The sequence below is a fragment of the Macrotis lagotis genome, chromosome 7 (genome assembly GCF_037893015.1).
Source record: "Macrotis lagotis isolate mMagLag1 chromosome 7, bilby.v1.9.chrom.fasta, whole genome shotgun sequence".
Lineage (NCBI taxonomy): Eukaryota > Metazoa > Chordata > Mammalia > Peramelemorphia > Peramelidae > Macrotis > Macrotis lagotis.
Window position 1 is genome coordinate 68240460 of NC_133664.1, and position 22083 is coordinate 68262542.

General features: G+C 37.8%; 1 long non-coding RNA gene across 1 annotated transcript in view; it reads left to right on the forward strand.

Moving 5' to 3' along the window:
* Positions 1 to 21836, forward strand: part of LOC141493703 (uncharacterized) — a 32896-nt gene extending 11060 nt beyond the window's left edge. The window contains exons 2-3 of the long non-coding RNA XR_012470294.1: positions 12115 to 12226; positions 21689 to 21836. This is a non-coding gene — a long non-coding RNA (uncharacterized LOC141493703). The remainder of the gene's footprint in view (positions 1 to 12114; positions 12227 to 21688) is intronic.
* Positions 21837 to 22083: the final 247 nt, after the last annotated feature.

Genomic DNA, 22083 nt, shown 5'->3' on the forward strand with positions numbered 1-22083 from the left:
TTCCCTCATTTTCTCAGTTATAACAAATGATCCTAAGTTGACTCCAAGAAAATATAGGCAACTTTCTCACCAAGATGATTTGACTAGTGGGAGATCAATTCTCCCATCAGCTGTAATGAGCATCTAAGTTATATGTGGTTGGATCACATTGGTGGCTCTCTTAGCTGATGCTGATGCAAAGGGGTACCCATTCCAAGTATTCAGTATGTGATCATTTCTTTCTCCTCCTCCTCCTCCTCCTCCTCCTCCTCCTCCTCCTCCTCCTCCTCCTCTTCTTCTTCTTTTTCTTCCTTTTCTTCTTTCATTTCCTTCTTCCTCCCCCTCTTTCTCATTTTTCCCTCCTCTTTTTCTTCTTCTTCTTCTCTCTCTCTCCCTCCCTCTCTCCCTCTCTCCCTCTCCCTCTCCCCCATCTCTCTTTCTCTGTCTCTCTCCTATTTCTCTTTCTCACACATTCATAATTATATAAATGTATATATTTACATGGTTTTGCATATACATATATGTGCAGGCATACCCTGTTTTATTGCACTACTTTTCAGATACTGCATGTTTTGCAAACTGAAGATCTGTGGTAACCGTATGTCAAACAAATCTCCTGGCACCGTTTTCCAAAAACATGTGTTCACTGCTCACATCATGTCTCTGCCACATTTTAGTAATTCTCACAATATTTCAAACTTTTTCATTACTATAACATCTATTATGGTGCTCTTTGACAAAATAAATAAACAAAAAAACTATGCCTCTTTGTGGAAAAACTTGTAACGCCCCCAGTGGCCAGGGGTCTTATAATTATTCAGTGAGCTTTTATTAAATGTCTATTATATATTGGATACTATGCTAAGGTCTGGGGCTATAAAAAAAGGCAATAGACAATGCCTACCCTCAAATATCTACTGGGGGAGACACTATACAAACAACTATGTACAAACAAGCTATATATATAGGATAAATAGGAAATAATCAGTAGAAGAAAATGGGCTGGAATTAGGAGAGATGTGAGGAGACTTCATTTAGAAATAGGACTTAAGGAGATTATCTATTCTATTATATACTAAAGGATGATCATTAAAATAAAAAAAAGGAAAGAAAATAATCGCTCCAAATTTCCTGTGTCTTGGAAGACAAATTTAGCTAGTGATCAGAATTGTACCAAATTTGTAATATTATTTCTTATTTGTGGCAAAATATATGATCCAAAACAAACCCATTTTTTTGCAAGTCAATGGGGTTAAGTGGCTTGCCCACGGCCACACAGCTAGGTAATTATTAAGTGTCTGAGGTCGGATTTGAACTCAGGTACCCCTGACTCAAGGGCTGGTGCTCTATCCACTGCACCACCTAGCCACCCCCAAAACCCCATTTTTTAGAAGACCCATTCTGGTTGATCAATTCAACAAGTAGTTATTTTGTTATTTGGTTCTTAGTTATTAATTCCTAATTCCCCTTTAATATCCTTCCCTTTTCTTCCTCCTCTTTTAGTTTGGATCTATGATTTTATTGGCATAGGAACCTCTCAAGGAGGAAACCTTCTGTCAAGCAGACCTGAAACTATTCAGTTACTTGCTGTCTTAGAGTTTCCTTGGGACACCAATTGATTAAGAGAGTTTTCTAGGTTGTGGGTAGAGTTGTGTCAGAGGCAGTAGTCTGAAGCACTCTTGTCTTTGTATTTTGTTATTCAGTCCTTTCAGTTGTAACCTATTTTTATGTGACCCCATTTCAGATTTTCTTGACTAAGACACTTGATGAAGTGGTTTGCCATTTCTTTTCCCAGTTCATTTTATAGATGAGGGAAACTGAGGTAAATAGGGTTAGGTGACTTACTTACCCTAGGTCACACAACTAATAAATGTCTGAAGCTGTATTTGAGCTCATAATTCTGAATTCAGACTCAGACTGAGACTCCAGACCCAGTGCTCTATCTACTACACCATCTAGCTATTATCTTTGTACAATTCATGTTTAATTAGCTTTATACATGTTGTTCCCCTCTCCCAAATAGACAGTAAGCTTCTTGAGGGCAGGGATTATTTCATTTTTGTCTAAATCCTAATCATTTCTAGTTCCTAGTAGTGTCTAGTAGGTATTCAATGAAAACTTGTTGAATTGAATTGAATTATTATTCCTCTAGTATTTTTAGTCTATTCTTTTAGGTTGAGATTCACCCACAATCCTCAGTATCCTGATCTTCATAGATAACATGATGCTTTTCTTTAGGCATTGTGGTATTGGAAAAGTTTCCCTAATCAAAGAGTCAGAGGACTTGGTTCATTTAGGGATAAACCATTTAGCTTGGGAAAGGACTTCAGAGATCATCTAGTCCAATCCCTACCTGAATTCAATTAAATTCAGTCAATGCTTAATATGCACCTACTATGTACAAAGTCTCCTGAACCTCAATAATCCCCTCCATGGTAATAGTTGACAAGCATTCACCATTCCTTCTTCTGAAGACCTCCAATGACAAAGAACTCACCATTCCATGGCTATTCAAATGATGGTTCTTTTCCTAACAAGCTGTGGATGATCCTGGACAATTTATTTCACTTTTCCCAAGTTTCAGTTTCCCCATCTATAAATTGGAGATCATAATACTGCAGGATAGTTATAAGGATCAATTTATTTTGCACATTTATATAGTACCATAAAGTGACATATAAATATAATCTTACTATTGTGGCCTAAGTTTCTCCCAATAGGGTTATCAATCAGTTAGTCTATACTTGAGTACTTTGATTCTTCAATGGATTTGGTTCAGAATACATTAGATTTTTAAGAAATCTGGAATTCTTTCCAGAAACTAGCATCTTCCATTTGAATTGACTCACTTCTTTATCTGTGCTAAGTTTTCAAAAAATCTCTTTCATAAATTCATTTACTTCTGAGGGGCACTTTCTTTGCAAATGAAAAACTAGTACATAGTTTTTTTAAAAAAAAAAGCTAAAAACCTAGATACAGCCTAGTTAAATTTCCATTCCCCAATAACCATCTCTGTAGTCAAAAACTGCTGCGAGTTGGTAGAGCCCCCCCCCCCCAACCATGGGAAATTAGCCTGGGAGGTTTAGGCAAACATGACCTATAAACTGGGGGGATTGTCTGAGTGTCGAGTTTCCAACACTTACCCTCCCTGTAACCACAGGTTTTCATAGAACAAGTGATGACTCAATCCCTAACCCTCTCCAGCTAGATAAATTGAGTTCCAATTACATTGGTACAAGTGCGTTGTCTGGACGGGACTTTAAAAACCTGTCTGCCCTTTGTGGAGACAGAGGGCCCGGCTTATCTTTTAATGGCCTTAGTCATCCTATGGAAGTTACGTGAACTTGGTTGGCTTTGAATGTCAGACTTGATTCCAATCTCAGAGTTGGCACCATGTCATGCCTCTGAAAGCCATCCCTCGGGTGGGTGGTTTCCAGAATGGGAACGGGTATGTCGGAACAGGGAAGTGGTACGTGTGAGACCAAATCCAATGGCCAGGTTGTTGACGACAAGATGGCATCATGCATAGCTTAGATCCTGAGATACTCTCTCACAACAGTCCTGGGAAAGATTTTATTTCTTGGAATGCCCCAGTTCCACTTAAGGCAAAATATACTGACCACTTCCCACGTAAACTTTTTGCAGAGAAGCCATTCATGTACTTTTCAGTGACTGGGAATTGAAAACGGACACACTGAATGAAAACCAGGATTCTGGATCTCTTTTTTACTTGTCAGGGAAGCCAGGGAAAATAAACAAGCTCTGAATAATCTAATATTGCAACAAAATGAACTGCATCCTTTCCTTTCTAAGATGTCAGAACTCAGAAAAAGAAGCACATCTTTTCCACATGGAAAGCTCAAATAATTCCAAAGCTCCCAACAATATCAGTTTCTTCATCCCCATCCTCCTTCAAATTTGGACTGCCTCTACCATGAGCACATACAAAGTGATTCTATTTCACATATTGGTGTGGCCATCATTATGTTGGGGTGTGTGCATAATCACCCTAAAGGTAACCATTTCCATGGAATAAATTAACTAATAGCAAGTAGACTGTTGAAAATGTAGTCTTGAACCAATCTTCCCCTCCACCCACTTAGTCATTGCCTTGCAGGCAAAAACCTGCACAAACACAGAAGGAGGGTGCTGCTCAGGCCCCCTACTTATGTGACTTGGCCCTGTCACCTTGTCAGTTTGTTGGGGGACCCCCCTGAGCCGGCAGGATTCCAGCTGCTTGGAAGACTCGCTTTAAAAAAGAATGTGCTGGAAAATTCCAGCTCTTCTTCCCTGAAAAACAACATCGGGATAAGTTCTCCATCTTGGCAAGTCCTGAATCTTTCTCCTTCCCCGTGAGAGTCAAAATTATTGTGTTAGGTCCCCTGGAAGAGGTTCTCCAAGCCCCACAGGAGTGGAAGGAAAAAAAAAGGTTTAGGAGGCCCCTGAGAATTATGGTAGATGAAGTCAAGAAATGAAGTATTGCCATGGCAGCATCCATCAGGAACGCAGATGGAATGATTTATATTTTCCACAAAGATGCAATGGGCCACAGTTTAGGATCTTGCTGAGAACCTGTCTCTTACTATGACATATAATTTTCAGAGATGCTTGAAATCATTAACCACACCCCATGGCACTGTCAACTTTTAGATGCAAGGCTTAAAAGAGAAGTATTCCATGGAGGGGTGGAGTGGGTTAGGGAAGGGATAGTATGAAATGGTCTCTCTATAAGACAGTCAGAGTTCTATGGTATCCGTCCTTTAAAAAAATGATATTGAAATACAGCATTATCTCAAAATATCATGGTATGTCACCATAGACCTGTCATTCCCAGTCCTGTTTTTATAACATTCCTGAGCATCTCCTATTGACTCTTGAGAGACTTTGGAATTCTCAAAAGTAAATATATTTTGCTTACATGGCAGGCTTACAGGTGAACTATGGAGCTAAAGTTATTACACATCAGAACTTATACACATCCAAATAGGTGTTATCCCCCCCCCAAAGTAGTCAACCTGGGAGACTTCTTACCATGATGCCCTCAGCTCTTTGAAACTATCTTTTTGAGGAATTATGTCCAGAGTCTACCTTTAACTGGAGGGTAAATCATTATTCTTCAAGCATAGGGTGGATTTTAGAAAACAGAATTCAAGTCTGGTAAACATATTAGGTGGTTGATACCAAAGACTCCTACAAGGTGGGTTCCTTTGTGTAGCTCTGAAGATGAGAACAAATGGACTTGTTTTAAGTTGGATTGTTTATTTGTTTGTTTTGTTTGTTTTAGTAGTCATTGAAATAAAAACTTAACAATTTAAGAATCCTTTACAATAGACCTCTATTATGGATATCTAAGAAAAATTGACCTTGGAATCAGGACTTTTTTTGCTATGCTAAATATCATCCTACCAGTATACACTGGGGCAACCCCACTATGACCACTACTCATGTGTATGCAAGCACACACACACACACACACACACACACACACACATCTTGATACTGGACTTATAGGCAAAGAAACAGTATGTTTTAGTAATCCTTATTTGGTTTGCCCTCTCCCATTCTGGAGAATAACAACCGAAGAACTGATGGGATCCCAGAAATCAAGTGAAGGTGCTTTTTGTGAGCCAACTGTGAATTTCCTTTCACCCTGGTTAAGAGCTATGTTGATTTAGGAGTAAAGGGTACAGCTGCTCTGACCTCCTGATCTTTCATCTCTAGAGGTCTAGAAGGAATTTAGGGAAAGAGATGGTAAGTATGATCACTATTTATTTTGATTCTTTATTATTTATCTTACATTTCTATATTAACTGTTTCCTTTGCACTATTATGACACCCTATTATTTATATTGTAAATGGTCACAAGGTTCATAGGAGAGAAGAGCTGGAGAATCATTACCTAAGGACTCGAAAGGATCACCTTGGGCCATATATATTTGTGAATGACATATACAACTTTGTGAGGGGAGGGCGTCCAAGCTGTCAACAACATAGTTCTATGAGGCCCAAAAGATTAAGAAAGCTTGCTCAATAGAAACTGTTCCTTACTTTGATAGAATTTAAACTATATAGAATAATGCAAACAAGAACAGAGCAGTGGTAAAGAAAATGTATAATATTTGCTTTAGAAAAAACATCTCACATGGAATTATAATACAATGAACAGGTGAACTGAAATTAGGAAATAGAATTATAGGAATTGGATTCAATAAAAAGCCTTTGTGAGCAATGACTAGAAAAGAATGAAGGTGTTATAAGATTTGGTCTGGTGCTTTTTGAGACCACCATGATGGTCTTGCTTTAAGGGGGCATGTGGCTTATGGAATCAATGCATGGAAACTATTGTTGTAAGATTAGGCTGATGGTGGGTGGCTAGGTGGCGCAGTGGATAGAGCATCACCCTGGAGTCAGGAGGACCTGAGTTCAAATTTGAATTCAGATACTTAATGATTACCTAGCTGTGTGGCCTTGGGCAAGCCACTTAACCCCATTTTCCTCGCAAAATGGTCTTAAGGCCATCAAATATATAAAAATATAAAAAAAAATTTCTGAAAGTTGGTATATCTGTGTTTCCCAAAAAATATCTTGTCTACCACCAGCTTATTTTTCTCCCCACACTGATAACAATTCCCCCAAAATAATGTTTTTCGATAATTCTTGGTCAGCTGAAATCATGATACAAGATCCCCACTCTCAGAAGAACCCCAGTACCTCCCTTCCAGGAGGAAACCTTCTTGCTAGAGTATTCCCTTTCTGCTGAATGGTCCTGTGTCACCATGCTCCTCAAACAGCACAGCCTTTATGTGAGTTATAGACTTTGTGTTAGTGTATATAGTTAAGTTGTGCATTGGGTCTCTTTTCCTCACTTTGCTTTCCTTCTTTCCTGTAGCCTGTGATTAAAACTTTACATTGAACTGATTCTTATTATTTTTGCTATTCTCAGCACCTGAACTCATTAAGGATTGTTTTTCCTTGCATCTTTGACTGGCCTAAGGACCTTTCTTCAGACATAATATCCAGATATCCAGACAAGAACGTAACCTATTGATAGCTACATTAACACTGGGGAAGGAGGGAACTGGGATCCCTACTGTAGAAAGCAAGGACCCATAGGGGAATCCTATATCCTCCCAGATGAGACTTCCAGAGAGTCTCTGTGTTGGTACCAAACTACCAGAGAACTGTCACAAAACACAAGGCCTGGGTTAATATATCACATGCACAAGACAGAGATGATAATAATTAGATCCCTCAGGGCACTATCTATCAGTCTATCCTCTGTCTATCAATCTGTCTATCTATCTAGAATCAGTCACTACTATTTTATTGTTGGACTATTCCAATTGGATGAAAATTTAAAAAATAAATAAATTAAAAAAAATAAAAAATAAACAAAATATGTTTATAGAGCAAACTCAGTGAAATTTTTCATACTCAGGAAATTGGAAGAAAACTGAATAGTGATATTTTTATTCATTTCATTTGATTTTTTTGCTCTGATGTTATTTATTCCTATTGAAGGACAATTTTTTAAACCTCTAAATATTTCAGTTTCTTATAGTAATCATTTGCCATCTTCTTCTTGTGACTCTCAAAAATGTGAAAATATTTACTTAAAGGTTTTGAAATAATACTGTGTGCCTGCAACCTGAGCTATATTATACACAAGACACATGAGGATGAGCATACTGTTATTACTACCTGATATATATATGTATATATATATATATATATACATATATATATCAGTACAAATGCACCATTGTCTTTCTGCTCCCAATCAATCTACTTTTCATAGGGAGCTGGTGGTTTTACTGATGGAGCACTAGAACTGGAGTTAGGAAGTTCAAATTTATTGATTTGAATACTTAACTGTATGACCCTGTGTACATCAGTTTTCTCACTTATAAAATGGGACAATAATGACACCCACCTCCAGGGCTGTTATAAGAATCAAATGAGATCATCTTTGTAAAGCATTATATAAATGATAGATGTTGCTGTTATCATTCATCTCAGAGCTATAGTTTGGGATTTGTGGATCAATATAAGATATTCCTGGATTAAGTAGGATGAAAGTTTCTCTTGGTCAATTTTTTAAGACAAATTCTACTGAGGAGAGGGATATAGAGAAGCTTGAGTGATGATAGATAAGGAAGAATTCATCTGGGATGATACTATTAGGAGTATGGAAGTATCTCCTGGTAGCTTATTATTTTAGTCAATTATTCTGAATGGGATGCCCAAAGACTGTAAGAGCTATTGATCTCCTCTACATTTCATCATCCTGTCATTACCCCATCTTAGCCTTGGCTCCATTCTTCTTCATCCATACACAAACGTCCTCACATCTTGGCATCTACCACAGGACCACTTCCCATTCTACAACCTCCTCTATCTATGTCTATCTCTTCTTTGCATGTGGAGTAAAGATAAATGAGAATTCGGTATATAGTACTGATCTCATTGTCTCTGGATACTGTGTTCATTGGTTTGATTGAGAATCTCATTGTTTATTGTATTTAAAAGTGAAAATATTGCTTCTGTTGTAAGAGTAGAATGAAAAATTCCAATGATGATAATTGTCTCAATAAAAATATCCATTGCAAATTCTTTATCAGTTCTTTAACAAAAAGATTTAAACTTTTACCTTTATGTGTTCAGGATGTAGAAAACCTCACTTAACTTTGCATAGATTGTTAATCTAATTTATCTAACATAAGATTCAGTGAACAGCATACACTTTTAATGTTCAGTTTACTGACTCTTAATTCCTGATGACATTTAATAGTTATACTTGGATATCTTTGTTTTCAGAGAACATTCACATTGATAATCAAGGAGGATTGTGGGGAAGGGTCTCTTTCTGTTAGCAGGTGGTTAGTGTTTCTAGGGATTTTGTAGTCCAGGAAGAAAAGGAATTGGCAGAAATTTCACCATCATTGGAGGTCTTCAAGTAGAAGCTGGATAATCACTTGCTGAGATATTACAGGTGGGATTGAATTAGGGGTCCTCAGAGATTCTACAGTTCTGGACATGATTAAAAGAGTTTAAGCTAAGGGGTGGCTAGGTGGTGCAGTGGATAAAGCACCAGTCCTGGAGTCAGGAGTACCTGGGTTCAAATCTGGTCTTAGAAACTTAATAATTACCTAGCTGTGTGACCTTGGGCAAGCCACTTAACCCCATTGCCTAGCAAAAACCTAATAAAAAAAGAGTTTAAGCTTATTAAGAAATGGATGCAAATTCTCTGTAAAATTTCTAGACTGGGATGAATATTATTAAAATATTAAATTAATATTAAATATTAAAAATTATATTGAAGGTTGGTCCCATAGTAGCAAAGTAAAGACTTTCATAGAATGTAAGGGGCATGGTGAATGAAGAGAAAGGTCAGGGGTAAAAGCATCAGAGGGGATCCAAAATATTACACTGGAGTTTACTCACCAGAAAAAAAAAAGACAAAGCAGAGCTTTAAGTAGAAATTCTGGTGCCTAGGGTAAGTACTATAAAATGATTCTTGGACAAGAGGCATGGAAAGACCCCTCAAATCGATATTTTTTTGTTTTTGATTTTTTTTTCTGTTTTTCAAGATAATGGGGTTAAGTGACTTGCCCAAGGTCAAACAGGTAATTATTAAATGTCTGAGGTCAAATTTGAACTCAGGTCCTCTTGAGTCCAGGGCTGTTGCTTTATCCACTGTGCTACCTAACTGCCCCCGCCCCATTGATTTTTAAGGCAGATATTGGGGACTGGGTGAGGGATCTCAGGGAGACACTTCAACGTGTAACAGGAAGCCTGGAGGGATGGAGTCCACTGAATGTGTAATTCTTTCCATACTTCCTGAGAAAGTGTTCTGCTTTGTAGCTTTATATCTTAGATATATTTTTGATTCTGGGTAATTTGGAATTTGGTTTAGCTGTTTTGTCCTTTTTTTTTTTTTTTAGGTTTTCGTAAGGCAAATGGGGTTAAGTGGCTTGCCCAAGGCCACACATCTAGGTAATTATTAAATGTTTGAGACCGGATTTGAACCCAGGTACTCCTGACTCCAGGGCTGGTGCTTTAACCACTATACTACCTAGCTGCCCCTTGTTTTTTCCTTTTTAAGATAAACTAATTCTGTCAGTATTTTTTAGACTTCAGTTAGTGTTGGTGTTCAGTTGGTCCAATTGTGTATGACACTGGAGTTTTCTTGGCAAAGAGACTGGAGTAGTTTGCCATTTCCTTCTCCAATCCGTTTTATAGATGAGGAAATTGAGGCAAATAGGGTTAGGTGACTTGTCTTGCTGACCCTGCTTAATTGTAGCTATGTGTCTAAATAGGAAAGTGGAAAATCCAACTATCTGGTACTCAGTGGAATTTGATTTGGAAAGGAAGGTTATGAGGAGGGGGTAATTTTTATTGTGTGAGCTAACTATGTGGTGAGATGTTAAAAAAAAACAACCACCATCTTATTTCACTATCAAGTTCTCTTGGGAGATGGATACCATAGTCTATATACTAAATTATCCATGTAAAGGTTTTATCTGTACTCATGAGCACAAAGAATCATTTCTTTGAACTGTTATAGAAGAAGAAAGCCATTTTTGTATATCAGGAATGCATCCTCAGAGGCAGGACATCTGAATTCTAATATTGTCCCAGCAGCCTTGTTTGCAAAAGTGCATTATAACTTGACCATTATTATGCTCAGTTTCTTCATCAACAAAATGGGGCAAGTAGTTTCCTCTCTCTGGTTCAAAGGGTTCCTATGAGAATCCATGAGAAAATGAATCTGAAAGAGACTTGGGAAGTATAAATTTCTATACAATTCACATGTTTTTTTTCTGAGAATTATCATTACTAATTCAATTTCTAAAAAGTTAGTTGAGGGTAAAAAGAATTCAGTTTCCATTCATTATTCTTGCAAAAGATCAAAGTTTAGCTTCTGTAGCTTTCAATTAAAAAGAGTGCATTTCTGGTCTCTTGTATTTTTATTTGCTCTTTCTGTGTTGCATAACACATACATGTGGCAATTTTGTCAAATTAAAGCTGGTTATTCCTTATAGTAGCCTCTTATAATTAATTATGATTAAATGAAAAAATCAAATGGTTAGAACTGCACAATGTGTATAAGTCATTAAAGGCTTTCTTGTTCAATTGTGCACAATAAAGAAACTCTGGGTGATAATCTTTCCCTATCCTCATCTGAGGGGGGGGGTAGAAGAGGGAGAAAAAGAATAAGTGAGGAAAGAAAGAGAAAGAATGAGAACAGAAGAGAGGAAGAAAAAGAATGAGAGTAGAAGAGAAAAGAAAAAGAATGAGTGCAGAAGAGAGAATGATGACAGAAGAGAGAGAAAAAGAATGCAAGTAGAAAAGAAAGAAGGAAAGCAGAAGAAGGAAAGAAAGAATGAGAGCAGAAGAGAGAAAGAATGAGAGCAGAAGAGAATGAGAGAAGAGAGAGAGAATGAGCAGAAAAGAGAAAGAAAAAGAATGAAAGTAGAAGAGAGAAAGAATGAGAGCAAAGCAGAAAGAGAAAGAAAGCAAAAGAGAATGAGAGGATGAAATGAATGAAAGGAAAGAAAAGAGAGAGAAAGAAAGGAAAGAAAGAAGGAAGGAAGGAAAGAAAAATAGAAAAAAGGGAAGGAAGGAACAAAGAAAGAAGAAAGGCCAGGAGAGGAAAGAGAGAGGAGGAAGGGACAAAAGAAAGACAAGAAAGGAGGTTTTTGACAAAGTCCTAGCCACAAGTCTCCACCGCACAACATCAAAAGCCAGGACCAATTTGGCTAATGGTCTCTGCTCTGTTTTCAGTTTTTCTTAATACTTTAAGCACTTAACTAGAGTCTCTCTTCAGCCCTCTGTGTAGTTTGTGGTTTGAAGGCAAAAGAAGCCCACCTGACTCTTACTGCCCTTGTCTGGGAGCTATGAAGACAGCCAGGATCCCCTAAACTCTTTTAAGTGCTAAATGTCAAACTGAAATTGGGCAACAGCCAGGGAACAATGGGTGTTGTTTTAAAACGTCTACTTAGCATGAAGAGGTTTCCAAGCAAGCTAATGCTTGGAGTATTTAAACAGGGTAATGGGGGGATCCTGAAAAAAAATGCCTTTTGAGTTGGCAACTTAATTATCTCCATCTTGTTCAAATATTATTTACACCAGGGCACATCTGATACTCTCTGAAAACTAAACAAGCTATTCAGGAAAATGGAAGGGAGCCGTGACAAGCTGAATGGAAGCCTTAGAAGTTCAAGGGTTTATTTCTAAAGACACGGTAAGAATATACCTTTGTACTTTTGCAAGCATGCTCAGGAGACAGTGAGGAATTTTGCAGATAAACAGGAAAGGGACACACGCCCAAATGGGTCTGGGAGGAAGCGCCATGCACAGGTGAGCAAATCAGTAATAGATAATGGCAGCTGAAGGAAGGGTACTTGCTACTCCAGAGAATGACAAAGTTAGCACCTGCTGAGGTCTAGGGTAACTACCCCTGAATTGAACATCATATTCTTTGCAGCCATGACTTCGAATAAGCCATCCTTCATGTCTGGAATACATACTGCCTCATTTCTGTCTTTCAAAATTCTGATTTTTATCCAAGGCTTCTGGTCAGATCCTTTGAGTAGACCTCCCTGATCCCCTCCACTGAAGGCATTTTGCTTCTCCTCAGACTTTCCCTGAGGAGTAATATGGTTTGGGTCTCTTTTTTTTTTTGCCTCCAATGCTTTCTAAATTGGAAGGGAACTCAAGGTAACTCAAGGTAACCAAGTATCCTAACAAGAATCTCAATGATAAATAGTCATTCGGTCTTTGATTGAAGACTTCTTGGCAACTCCTTCCATTCTTGGATCACTATTCATTTCTAAGAGGACTTTTTCCCCACCAAGCCTAAATGGGCCTCTCTTTGTCTTCTACCTGTTCCTCCTGTGTAAGCCCTATAAAGAAAAACAGAATAAATCAAATCTATATGACAGTCCATCAGATACCTGAAGTAGGTACTTATTAATGATATTTTTATCTAATTATGTATCATATTCCAAAATATGAAGGATAAGATCTGAATTTTTGTTGTTCTTGCATCCACAGCTGCTAGCACAGTCAAATATTTGTTGGGTTGAACTGAATGTTGGGCTGTCCTTTAAGTGTCTGAAGCACATCTCAGAAGCTACCATAAGGATGGTAATTGATGGTAATGAAAATTAGGGCAGCACAAACAAGTTTGGTACCAGAAAAGAGATAAGGACTTGTGCCCTATTTATTTCATTGGAGAAGTGGGAGATTATGAATATGAAATGTTGCCCACACTAAGATGTTATTAATATATTAGCTGGTTTTGCTTGTTGATGTTCAGTTGTTTTCGGTCATACTTTATGAGTTTTCTTGGCAAAGATACTGGAAAGGATCGCAATGTCTTTCCCTTGCTCATTTTACAGATGAGGAAACTAAGGCAAATATGATTAAGTGACTTACTCAGGGTCATGCAACTAGCAAGTGTCTGAGGCTGAATTTGAACTCAGGTTCTTTTGACTTCAGGCCTGGCATTCTATTCATTGTGCCACCTAGCTGCCATGATTTTGCTTCACTGATTTGTGTTTTTTTCCTTTCCTCTTTTATTACAAAGGAAGATTTATTGAAAAAAAGAATAGAGAAGGGCATATCCATGAGTGATATTAAAAGAAAAAAAGATCAATAAAGCTTTAAAATAAATGAAATTTTATAGTACTTCAAATTCATAGAATAATATATATTGTGTATATTCTATATATTTATATTGTGTATATATCATGTTACTTATATACACATATGTGCATGTATATGTATACATATAATATTATAAATATATATATATATATATATGTATATAGCCTGACTACCATTTGAAGAACATTTATTTTGAGCTAGAAGAGACTGTGGAAGCTATGTAGTTCAAACCTGCTCCCATTTACAAATGGGAAAAGTGGTGACAAGAGAGGTTAAGTGACTTGCCCTGGAAGACCCAGAAAGTATATGTAGGTAAAGGCAGATTTTGAAGTGGGTTCCAGTGACTCAACATTATTTCCACTGAGCCATGCTGCCTCCTACTCAAATGACATAGCAATTATGAAAGCACTTCAAAAAAAGTGTCATTATACATGTAATTCATTTTGTGGAATAAATAAATGCATTCTTCTCTAAAATCCTGACTGCAGAGCTGCTCACACAGCTTGCCCTCCACATTCACATCTCCCCCTTCTCTACCAACTCTGATTATTCTGGTATTCTTCCTCCTAACATTGAGTGTTCATTTACAGGTAGAATCACCTCTTCTCAGTGTCACTTGGGATACTGGCAGGATGTCAGAGTAGATGGCCATTCAGTTAACTCAGGATGTCCCTGATTGTGAGGGTACAAGCTCCTCAGATATCTAGTGTGTTTGTCATCCAAGCAGTGACAATGATCCAGGCTGTTTATACTTGACAATGTTGAGAAAGAACACAAACAAAGATGAGGGGCTAGAGCCATGAGGTCCATGAATTTAAAAAAAAAAATGGAAACTGTAATTCAACACTTTCAATTTCCCCTAGAATCCTATGGCTCTTATTTGCATTTAATACACAATTCTGAGGAGTCCATGGATTTCACCATAGATTGCCAAAGGAGTCCCTCTCGTTAAAAGCCTTAGGCTAGAACATCAAAACAAATCATTTGTTATAATCATATTGGCATATGATACTTTTCAAACCACTTTCATGCATACATTTGTGCTAATGAGTTTAAAAATTCAATAACATAAATGGAATGTGGAGGAGACACAGCTAAACATATTTGTATGGAAAAATTCAAGCTACAAGCTTGATATGAACCAATAATATCACAGGACATCAATGTAAAGCTAACAGAGATCTTGAGCTCAGATCCCTCATTTTACAAAAAAACAGGAAACTGAGGACCAGGAAGTGGGCCTACCCAACATCAAACAGGTAATAGGGATTAGAAGTGGGAATTGAGTTCATGTTCTCAGATTCCAAAGAGAGCACTCTTTCGTAAACCAGCCTGTCTCCTATAGTGTGATGTTATGAAATTTAGTAAATATTTCACTGTTTCATGACTCTCTGAGTTCATCTGTGCCAGTACAATTTATACCCAATTCCAACCACCACCACCATGTTTGTTCATTAATTACAAACTCAGCTTCTTCCAGAACTAGGTATTTTAGGAATTGGACAACTGGCATCTATGGGCCATTGTCATGGATAGGCCATATTAGGCCTCTGCTCTAAGCTTTTGCAGGCTTTTGGGTACACCATTTAAGACTCTAGCATCTTTGTGGTTAGGGTTAGGTTCATTTTAGTGGAGAAGGAAATCTTAGGCTGTATTGCTGAAAATCCAGAGCTACCCTGCTTAATGACATTAACTTGTGTTGAAGAAGAATTCTGAGAGCCCCTTGAGCAGCAAGAAAATCAAATCTGTCAATACTTAAAGAAATGAATTCCGGCTATTCACCTGGTGGTCAAATAAGTACCTTCAAAAACTTTGCTCACTTAATGAGAAGATGGAACTCATTAGAAAAGACTTTAATGTTGGGAGAGGTTGAAGAAAAAGGAAAAGGAGATGGCAGAGGAGATGGGGAGATAGTGTCATGGAAGCAATCAGCATGAACTTGGATAGACTTCACAAGCCAGTGGAGAATAGAAGGACCTGGCGTGCTGGATCCATGGGGTCAGGAAGAGCTGTATATGACTAAACAACAACGAAATAGGAGACTTTATGAGGAAAAGCCGCTAAAGGATGAACTTTGCCAGAAAGCTATTGGGTAGAACTTGGTGTATTATGCAATATTCTTCACCTAAGGTGTTGCTTTGGATTCAGATCCTGTTTCTGTGGATTGTTGCTTCAGAAACTTTTCCTGGCCTAATGTCATAGTTCCTAGACTTTTCAGTGGATGTCATTTGATGCTGAAGATAAATGACAGCAACAGCTGCAGGGACAGAAGAGATTTCAAGTTTCTTACATGAGACTTTTTCCTAATATGTCAACTTCACTTCCTAACTTATAAATATAGAAAACAGCAAAATTCAAAGTTGCTGTATAGCAATAATAATGATGATGAAGAAGATGATGATGATGATGATGATGATGATGATGATGACAGTGTACAAGTAACTTTACTAAATTGCCTTGTAATGATTATAAGAACCTATAGGTCAGAGAGTTTGGTTGCTTGGCCTGTGATCACTAAGGGATGAATAGAGACCTGAACTCAAGTCTTGTGATTCATCAAAAAATGCTGGGGGGCTCTTCTCATATCCAACAGCACAGATTTATTGTGAAGATGAGACAATGAGTTTTCCTTCTGATTACATAAAATGATCATCTTTTCTTCAGGGAAGTTGGTTGCTCTCGGCAGGGTCTGTTATTCCTGGCTATCCACCTCTTTATGAGGAGTCCATCATCTTGACCCCAAACCAACTACTGGTCTGGGGAAGTTGTACATTGGTCTTGACTCTGGCTGTTTCTCATACCTGTGATTCACCACCCCTCTCCATCCCAACCCTCCAGAAGTGATGCTTCAATGCATCTGGAAAACATTTTTTTTCAGTCAGCTCTGTTAGGGGTTCACCAAATTTTAACTAACCCTAAAACAACTTGCAGCCAGCCAGCCAGCTAGGAATCCAAGCCAGTACCGCAGGAAGCAGAACAGTAGAATACAAAAAACATTGAGGTCAAAAGACTTGGGCTGAATCCTTGCTTTGTCATCTATTACCTAGGTGACCTTGACATATATAAAATGAAAGGGTCTGAACTAGATGACTTTTTATGTCTCTTTTAAATCCAAATGTGTCTTCTTATGAATACCCTCTCTCAAATCTCTTTGCCAGGAGATCAAATGCATCCCCGAACAGTCTTGTTCAGGAACTTGTCTCACCAGTTGACACAAGGCGGGGTCCAAATGGAACCATTTCAGGGGCTCTCACCATGAAACTCTTATAAGGAGTGCTTTCCATTTTTTAAGATACAGGAACACGATGAATGCAGTTGAAAACTCAGAACATCTTTGATTCATTGCCCCGATGATTCCCCTTGGCCCCAAAAGTTGTTTTGCTCATATTCAGTCTTGAGCTGGAAGTGGGATCAGCATCACTTTCCATTCATTCTATTTCCTTGGTCTCAGCCTATGCGGCAGGAAGGCACAATGTGTCTTTTATAATTTTCTCTAGTGGCCCTACTGCTGCCAGCAAGAAAAATTATAGCCTACTTCGTCACTGAATCCAAAAGTCTAGTCCAATGACCTTTGCATAAAGACTACATTTCTAGCCACGGCACCAAAAAAAAAAATCCACCAAAGAGGGCTTTGATCCTAAAAAGCATTCAAAGAAAACAACACAGAAAACAAACAAATAGCACAGTCCACTCGGGCTTTGGGAAAGGCAAGGCTTTTCATGTGGTTTCTTTAGCTCCCACATGCTGTGACAGGTTCAGGATGTCTCAAGTAGAAGAACACTCAAGACTGGATGTTTTAAGAGAGCGAAGCTGGAGGCCGAGGCACACTGCTGTAATTCAGAGTCCCTTCTCTTGGGGATATGGGCCCCCCACACCACCTCAGACCTCTGTGGGTTGGCAGTCTCTGTCTCTTTTTGAGCTCATCATTCAAGGCTCTCCTTCAGAGCCTGGCAGTGCCACCCCCAGGATGTGGGCACTGCAGCATGGGCCAAGGATTGTCCATCTCTTGGACGGCCCCTGTTCTTCAACTGTCTCTTCTGCTGAAGTGTTTCGAGTACTACTGCAGACTCACAGTCTTTTCTTCCTCCCTGCTCTCAAATAAGGGGGTGGGAAGGGTAACTGTGTTTGGCAAAAGGGGAAAGGGAATGGGGAGAATGGTTGCAAAGAACTTTTTTGTTTAAGGAATATCACTGCAATCTGGAATGGGAGATGGAGGAGGTGGTAGCAGGCATGATGCCAGTTCAGATAGTGCATGCTCCCCTTCCTCTTTGAAACTCTTAAGATTGTAGTTATCTTGGTACTGCTGGTACACTTCAGCTGAGACCTGTATTTGAATTTCACCTCTGGCACTTAATAGTTCTATGATTTGGTCAAGTCACTTTGAGGCTCAGTTTCCTTATCCCTAAATTGGGGGATAATAATTTCACCCCATAGGACTAAAGTGAGAATCAAATGAGATGTCTGAAAAATGCCTTGCCAACTTTAAAGCATCATATAAAAGTCATTTCTTAGGGCCAGTCCAGCAGATAAGAGCACTGGGCTCAAATCTGGCTTCAGACACTAATTAGATGTGTGACCTTAGGCAAGTTATTTAATTCCAATTGCCTCAAAAAAACCCCCACAAAAACTAAATTATTGACTCTTCTTGGCTCCAGCTCCCATTATTTTATAGAGGAAACTGAGACTAAAAGAAAGGAATGACCTATCCAAGGTCACAAGGCATGATTATTAGCAGAACCATAATTTGAATCCAGATCCATTTCCATTCAGCTGCTCCTTCTGCTTTGCTAACTTGAGAAAACACTGTAGGGGGGAAAATGTCACATAACTTGAGTAAGTTATTACTCATTTGTTCAACAAGTATCTGTGCTCTTTAAGATCAGGGACTGGTTTTTTTTTTTTGCCTTTCTTTGTCTCCCTAAACTTAGCAAAAGTAAATGGTACATAGGAGACACTTTAAAAAATGCTTGTGGATTTGATATTTAAGTCAGAACTATGGGGAATTATTATTATTATTGCCCATAGTTCTGACTTAAATATCAAATTAAATATCAAATCCACAAACATTATTATTTATTACTATATTTTTAATACTTAGGAATAAAGTTATCCAATAAGCTAAAATCAAAGAGGCAGTATAAATGGGATGAACTAAAGAATCACATTAATCTTAATAAATCCCTGTTCTATTTTATTGTATTATCACATAGCAAGTTGTTCCTGGATGGTCCAATCCACATTAATCTCTCCCTTCTGTCAGTTTCTATCACATTTGGGGTCTAAATGACACAATTTGCCATTTGGATCTATTACTGTCTTTTAATATTCATTTGCTGTTTCTTTTGTTCTTTTTTTTCTTATTTTATTTATTTAAGGCAATGACATTAAGTGACTTGTCCAAGGTCACACAACTAGGCAATTATTAAGTGTCTGAGGTCAGATTTGAACTCAGGCCCTCCTGACTCCAGCACTTTTTTCTCCCCAAGGAGAGACAGACAAGGATTATGTTCATTTTTCTCATCTCACCAAGAGTATATGGCTGTGAATAGGGCAAGAGTTCTAGAAGTGTTTGTGAATAAATAAAGGAACAGACAAACATTAGATGCCCACTGAATGATTGTTGGTTAAAGATGTCCAAGAGATACCCTCACTGTATTCTGCTATGAAATTTGGTCTAGCGGTCAAATCTTCTTGCCATGGTCTTGTACTTTCTGACTGCCAAGGTCACATAGTCTCTAGTGAAGGGATGAGGTTGAAAGTTTGCATTAAAGGGGTTATTTTACTGACCTTATGACACAGGGCTATCAAATGATTAAGGCCTTTGATATATTCTGTGCCTACAACCTCCAGCCACTTACAATCCTGCCCAATGTACTATACCCATGTACTATAGGAAATGATTAATGTTTGCAGGAAACACACAGCAAAAGTAAAGTCATCCATAGAGTCCAATGTCCCAGTTTTATCACAGAGTCCTTACCTCATGCTGCTTTAACAGTACCCTTAGTTGTACATTATGAAGGTCAGTTCAGAAAATATTGGTCTAGAAGCCTGGATTGTTTTTTCTTTTACCAGCTACCTATGGAAGGCAAAGATTTTTGCCCCCTGTGAGGTTATTAGGATCACTTGCTATATTTCTAGCTCACTTATCAATTGTTTTACCTTCCTGGTTGTGAAGGATGAGCAATGACATGGTACCATTAATTGGGAAGCATTCAGGCCTCTTGGGAGGGATTCTGTAGTATTCCCAGTGAACCCATGACTAGTCATATTTAAAAATAAACAAAAAGAGCTCCTTTTGACTCAGAAAAAAACCACTCTTCAAATAAATAAAACTTGGATAGCATAGGAAGAAGCTTTTAACTGAGAGGAGGGAGCATCATGACCATGTATCAGTCCCACATTTGGTGCTATTGTTTGACATTGGTGTCTCTATGCAGGAAGAATGGAAGAGAGTGGAGGATGGAAGGAAAAGAGTCAACAGCTTGGCTAAAGGCTTAAACTTTAAAAAATAGTTCCGAAAATCTGTTGAAGTATTTATAGATCTCCCTAAAGTCACTATTTTCCTAGTAATACATTAAAATGTATATTACTATCATATTCATCTTGAGGTATTATGGTTAGAGAGTTGGGCTCAGTGTCAGTAAGACTTTGGTTCAAATATTCTCTGGTATCTGTGAACTTGTGACCCATCCCTTTAAATGACCAGTCTGCCCCAAGGGGCCATGATACAGAGAAAGTTAAGAACCCCTACTCAAAGACCCCAAGTACAGAGCAGTTGCTTGTTTTCATTAGTTAAGAATGATCCTCCAATAAAACTGTGCATATCCTTGGATCCAGCAATACTACTACTAGATCTATATCCCAAAGAGATCACAAAACAGAGAAAAAGACCCATATGTACAAGAATATTCATAGCAGCTCTTTATGTGGGGGGCAAAGAATTGGAAATTAAAATGCTTATCCATTGGAGAATGACTGCACAAGTTGTGGTACATGAATATCATAGAATGTTATCACTCTATAAGAAACAATGAGCAGGCATATTTCAGAAAAACTTGGAAAGACTTATATGAAATGATACTGAGTGAAGTGAGCAGAACCAGGAGAACACTGAACACATGAACAACAATATTGTGCATTGACCAACTTTGATGGAATTAGCAATTTAGTGATCAAAGACAATTTTAAAAGACTTGATATGGAAAATATCATTCACATACAGAGGAAGAACTGAAATCTGAATGCAAATCAAAACATACTATTTTCACTTAAAATTTTTTTTGTTTTTTTTTTCTCATGGTTTTTCCCTTTTTTGTTCTGATTCATCTTTCACAGTGGAAATATGTGTAACATGATTTTATTTAACCTGTATCAGATTACTTGCTATCCTAGCATGGGGGGAGGGAGAAAATTACAAAAATTGTTAAAATTATCTTGGAAAAAAAAGAAAAAAACAAACAAAAAAGGAAGCAAAAATATCCTCATATGGAGCTCTCAGTATTAATAAGACCACAGGTACAGCAAATATGTATATGTGTATATGTGTGTGTGTGTGTGTGTGTGTGTATAGATAGATAGATAGATGATAGATAGATATAGCTACAGATATAGATCTGAGCATACATATGTGTATATATGTGTACCTATGTGTATATAACTATATGTTCCTATACTCCTTCCTCCAATCCACCTAAAGGCAGCTAGGTGGTATCATACATAGATAGAGCACTAGACCTAAAACCTGAGTTCACATCTAACTTTGAACACTTATTCACCTGTGTGAGCCTGGACAAGTTGTACTTAATCTCTATCTACCTAAAATAAGATCATACTTATTACATACTTACAAAGAGATATGCAAATCTTAAAGTGCTATATAAATTCTACCTATTATTATTATTCCATAGAATTCCAGAAATTTCTAAAGCAATTGAATTTTTTGGTCAAATTAGGCAAAATGTCTGGTCCCTTTATTGAGTTTCACAATGTTAATTTCTTCTGCACATGCTCCTGCAATGTCTTTGTTTTTCAGAATGATCACTTAATTCTGGCCTACCATCTCCCAAACAGCTCATAAAGGGGAGTGAGCAACAGAAATGAAGAGGTTCTTGAAATCTACCATCACTCTTCCCCAAAGAACTCAGAGCAAAGGATTAACTGCACAAAATTAATAATCAGCTTTGTGGATAGATGTTATTCCCAATTGTTGGTAAATATTATTGGCCATTCACAAGCTGCCTCAACATGTTATTAGAATATTTTATGCTTAAATAATACAGCTAAATGGTATGGGTCCTTAAAGCAAATTTGGTAAGACTTGAGAGGACAGTAAGTTTTCAGAGGCCAAGGTCCTTGAGCAGGAATTTGTAATCTGGGCTCCATGATCTTCAAAAAAATCGATAACTGAAACCAATAGTGCAGTTTTCC